Source organism: Anomaloglossus baeobatrachus, chromosome 2, assembly GCF_048569485.1.
Source record: "Anomaloglossus baeobatrachus isolate aAnoBae1 chromosome 2, aAnoBae1.hap1, whole genome shotgun sequence".
NCBI classification, from domain to species: Eukaryota; Metazoa; Chordata; class Amphibia; order Anura; family Aromobatidae; genus Anomaloglossus; species Anomaloglossus baeobatrachus.
In genome coordinates, this window is record NC_134354.1 from 612,279,450 (window position 1) to 612,285,449 (window position 6,000).

Consider the following 6,000-nt stretch of genomic DNA (forward strand, 5'->3'; position numbering starts at 1 on the left):
CATATGAATACTGACTACTTTGGGAATGACAAGTAATAGTAAAAAAGCAATCTAACATTATTTAGGGAAACACTTTGAACAATGTTGATGAAATATACAGATATTCTTCTTTAGGCCTACATCTTATGAAGAAAAATATAACTGTGCAAAGAAAATATTTTAATTTATAATATTCATAGATAATAATATATCCAGTAATTGCATTTACAGGTCAGTAAAGACTATAGGATTGATTAGATATTGCTATATAATTTATTGTGCAGCTCTATGAAAAGCTGAAATCCTGAGGAGGCACTTGACTTCTTGGGGATTTAGAGAAGAGCAAATATATTGCCTGCCACCATGTTGCTGACACATAAAATGCCATCAATAGATTAAAAAATAAAAATACTTACCTTCACATTATCATTTGCCTCTAAGGCCCTTCTGTTCCTCTTCAACACTTGTTCTGTTAAAATCACATCTTATCACCAACGTGAAAAACATAGTCCCTGGAATTCTTTATGCTACTTGGGACATCCACGTCTGATGAAGCCCAAGAGAAATCTGCACAAGCATGCAAAAGGTCACAGTGTTATGATGTGCAATATTACCTTGTATACACATGCGCAGAACAGTCCTGAGCCTTTTCAGAGCCTGAATATTTTAAATTGAAGTTCATAAAAGAATTTTAAAATTTTGTATTTAGAGTGCAGTAAACTAATATTGTATTATATAGCTTAAGCAATCAACCAGTTGACAGGTTTAAGTCCCCTAAAAGAAAAAAACTTACCATAACTGAAAACGTCTGATGCATCATGTCTTGTAAAGTGCTGGGGAATAGCTAACTAGAAATTATATATGACAGAGTGACCTACAAAATGTAGTCAGGGCACTCCCATTTGTAAAAGTAAAAAAAAAAAGCCAAACGACTATGTGTGAACAATTTTTCTCAGTTTTTTTAGCCTTATATATAAGTGATTATGCAGGAAAAACAGTTTTTTAACCTTTTTGGCCTATAAAATACAATTTAGGTTATGTTTGGTAGGTGTTCTTGTGCATCTGTAAAAGTGGCTTAATACTGAGACATCCCTATTCCCAGAAACTATATGTGAGTCAGAAATGCATGCAGGCATATTCTCCAGGCTCTCTTCATTCAGTTTCAACACTTTCCCATCCATTTCAGTCTTTTTATCAAGCCCCCAGACTTCTATGTTGGGTCCAGCAGAAAATTATTCACATCTTCCATTGACCATTTGGAACGAATACGCGAGTATTACAAAGTACTCGTTACAAGTATAAAGTATAATATTTCGGAATTAGCTCATCTCTAGAAAACACCTCTTCTGCCCCTCTGGTAGGTTTGCTACTGAGTATATACAAAACACTGAATAGATAGCTGTACAAAGATATATAACATAGCTTACATATTTTTGCAATATCACGATCCTAGAGCTTTTGAAACCACACATTTATGGTACTGAACTTACAACCAAAAGTTCAAAGATTTAGTTTGAATTTAGTATGCTTTTTTTCTTTCAGATACCACTGTTATCGTATTTCAATCACACAGTGGTTTTCCATATATTAAAATTATATGTTCACTGCAGATTTATCAATTCACAATTATAAGGCCTTGCTGTTATAGGCAAGACCTTCAGATGTTATTGAAGAGCATTTTCTGTATTGCCCTGCTTAAAATGATGTTCCTTCAGGGACCATAGGTTGAAATATGAAGATATCTAGGGCAGTAAATCTGTGAGCTTGGACAGATGGTGAAGCCTCCATGCATCCTTGGAAAGGCATTTTATTTTTACAGGATGCTTTCAATCAGTTTTTGATTGATAAAACAGTTCTTGTTGCTTCATATCAAGCTTGTTTACAGTTTGTTTAATCTATTTTTGCAAATCAATGGCTAACACAATTACACTACAATGACATTACATTGTTTAATTATTAATAATTAGCATTAAACAGGGAAGAAAGATAAATAAAAGCAGAGACAGCACCAAAGTATAAGGAGTAAAAACATGATACCGAAAATTCGGAATTTATGTGTATTACCATAAAGCTTAATATCAATGAGTCAGAAAAAATGCTATTGTTTTCTCTGAAAATTTAATTTTACATATTGATTGATATCTACAGGGGGGAATAAGTATTTGATACACTGCCAATTTGCAAGATTTCCCACCTGCAAAGAATGGAGACATCTGTAATTTTTACCATAGTACCCTTCAACTGTGACAGACAGAATAAAAAAAAAACAAAAGAAAAAACAGAAAATCCCATTTTATGATTTCTAAATCATTAATTAGCATTTTACTGCATGAAATCATTATTTGATACACTAGAAATAGAGAAATAGCTCCCTCCAAAGATTTTTCACTCAAGGACCTTGAAATGTCTTTTATGGAGCCACGTTTTTGTTGCCCTGGCTGTGTGTTTTGAATCATTGTCATGCTGGAAGATCTAGCCATGACCCATCTTTAATGCTATTACTGAGGGAAATATATATACATACAGGAGAAAAACGGGTATATGCCGCGCTTAAAAACCACTGAGGCAGAACTGATATAAAAATGTCTTTTTTATTACAGCATTCCAACGCGTTTCAGAGACAAGGACCGTCTCCTTCTTCAGGGAAAAAGAAATAATACAGACATTCCCAAGCTGGTGTGTTATAAAGGATCCATACTGCCACGTTGACAGCTATGACGTCATCCGCCCTCAGGATTGCAGGGTGATGACTCATCAGCACGTGGAGACAACAGACACATGAAGTAGAGAATAAAAGAGAGAATAAAATTTCCACATTTTTGATCCATTCATAACTTATCGCAAAAGAACAAACATTTATAATAAAAATTAAAAAAAATTGTAAAATTTATGGTTATTTGATTATTTGTGTGAAAGAAGAAAGTGTTGAGAACTTGAAAAAATGTGTGTAGAAAAGGGAAATAGGGAGGTATGAACCTATAGGGAATATGCTGGTGGGAAGAGGGGATGAACACCGAACCATTACTCTAAGGACATCAGGCAATCCTATTTGACTACGGGCTGGTATATGGTTAAGAAGAAGTGGACCGTGGCTAGGGAAATGATTTTGATTCATAATGAAAAAAGTGATTCCGGGTAAATGCTAATAATTCTGGCTGGTTAATAATTAGAGGGAATAGTGAACATACATGGGACATAAACATAGAGTTGATATGAATTTATGCAGTGGGATAGTTCCTGAAAGTCAGGAAACAGTGTGTCCGTAGCTTGGAATTAAAAAGAAGAAGAGCGTATGCATAAAAGAATGGGACGGGTATCAGCTATCAAGGTGAAAAGAGTTCAACCAGTAAAGAAAGGAGAGCGCATGCGTGAGGGAATGGAGCGAGTACTGAGTTGTCAGGGTGAATAGAGTTCAAACCGTGGGAAAAAAGTGGAGTGCGCAAGGGCATGAAGAAGATTTAGCTCAGCGAAGGTAACCCCGGGTCAGACCGTGGGAAACAAACGCTTACTATGATATAGAGTAGTGGGAGAGAACAGGTGTGAGGCGCCCGCTAAGGGAGGGAAGTGGGCAGACGCGATCTAGGAAGATAAAAATGGGTTAGATGGGTGTTAATGATAATAAATAAAGGGGAAAAATAATTGACATAGCGTGATTGGATGAAGTAGAGTAAAATATATTTAAAATATGAATTAATGAAATAGTAAAATAATTATTAAAACCACTTTCACAATTTTAAAAAGAAACTCGCTGGTTGGTTTAACAAGAAACCTAAGAACTGGTGGTGAGAATATGGAGATTGGATAAAATTGGTACACATATAAAAAGAAAAATGCACATTTGGGAATGCAAATACACATAAACACATAAAGATACATATATATTTATATGTCCACATATCTATAAAAAGTGCAGATACAGATTGCTCTAAGAACAACAATTAGGTTCAATTATCATAAGGAGGGAGATGTCAAAAATGGCAGGACTTGCAATGGTCTTATCATATATGGACTAATCGAGAAAACACTGTAGTCACCATATTTAAAGACTGAAAGAACTGACTTTTGAGAAACTGGCATTAAATTGGAGTAAGACAGAAATCTGGAAAGATAATGGATATATACGAAGATGGGATACTGAATAAATAATATTCAACAGAAGTAAGAGATAGTAATTTAACAAGGGTGGAGCCTAATAAAAAAGGTCTGATACTTCATTTAGGCCAAAGGGTTTTAAAGTATTCAGTTTGTGTATCCAAAATGTCTCTTTTCTGCTTAAGGCTTCAGTCCTATTGTGCACAATAGGGTCAATTTGCCCGATTTGCTCAAAAAAGCCATCAGCCAGAAGAGAAAATCCAAATATAATCTGTCTCACTCCGAAAGGGAGGCTCTGGCCACTCTAAAAAATAATAGCAATATAGTTATCAGAGCAGCCGACAAAGGGGGCGGAATCGTAATACAAAATAGAACAGACTATCTCAAAGAGGCCAATAGGATACTCTCTGATCCGATTTACTATGAAACTGCAAAGCAAATAGAGTATGATAAAGCTATTGCTGATTATAAAATCCTCATTCAGAAAGCATCTGAAAATAGCATATTGAACCCTACTGAAAAAAGATTTTTGCAAGTGAAAAACCCAGCAATGGCGTTTTTTTATCACCTACCCAAAAATCATAAAGATGTGCTGAATCCCCCCGGTAGACCAATTATAGCAGGTATTCACTCCCTGACCTCCAATTTAGCCAACTACATAGACTTACTGCTACAGCCATATGTGTTCAAATTGGATAGTCATATTAGTGATTCTGCCCATCTCATAGAAAACATCAGTGGTATCACATGGAAAGATTCCTTCATTTTTGTAACCATTGATGCAGCCTCATTATATTCTAATATACAACACCATTTAGGTCTGTTCTGTATTTCCCTATTCTTGGAAAATGACAGCAAAATTCTACCAACCCAAAGGGACTTTATATTAGAAGGCATGAATTTAATTCTCCGCAACAATTTTTTTACATTTAATGATATACTGTACCATCAACGACTTGAAACAGCGATGGGGTCTAAGGCTGCATGTTCCTATGCCAACCTCTTTATGGGAATTTTTGAAATGGTCCATATCCAAAACGGTCAGTACAAAGAGGGCATAGTACTCTATAAGAGATTCATAGATGACCTGTTTATTATTTGGGATAGTAATTGCTCTGATGTCCAATTTCTCCTTGATAATCTGAATAGCAACAACTGGGGTTTAAAATTCACTTCTTCAGCATGTTCTGATAGTACACATTTTTTGGATTTAGTCATTTTTCATCAGGATCACAAGATTCTAACTAAAACCTATTTTAAAAAGGTAGACGCCAACGGCTATATTCACTATAATAGTGAGCATTATAATAAATGGTTACAGAACATTCCACTGAATCAATATAAGAGAATCAGGAGAAACTGCACCCAGGACACTGACTTCAATGAGCAAGTAGAAGTTTTGAGACAACGGTTTGAGGATAAAGGTTACCCAAAACCCCTCATTCGGAGAGCCTACCAGGAATCCTCCAAACTTAAACAAATTGACTTCGTCAAAACACGAAGGAGGGTCCTTCCCTCTGAGCATGAAGTTGACAGGGACCATGACGATAATAAAAATAATAATAAAAATAATAATGGGAACAAAAATAAACGCAAAATTGAAGGGGGTAGTCGAGACTTCAGTCTGAATCTCATCACCACCTATAGCAGTGACAATATGTCCATGAAATATATCCTGTCCAAACATTGGGATATCCTGAAAAGCGACCCTATCCTCACTCCTATTCTACCCCCTACCCCAGGCGTCACTTTCAGGCGGGCCCCTACCATCAAAAATATCCTAGCCCCGAGTAAACTGAGAACTAAGCCAACTCAAAATATACTTTTAATCGCAATAGGTGCTTTTAGATGTGGATCCAGAAACTTTCTATGTTGCAGGAGTATTTATCATGGTAGAACCACATTCTGTTCATCCAGTGGAAATGAGTT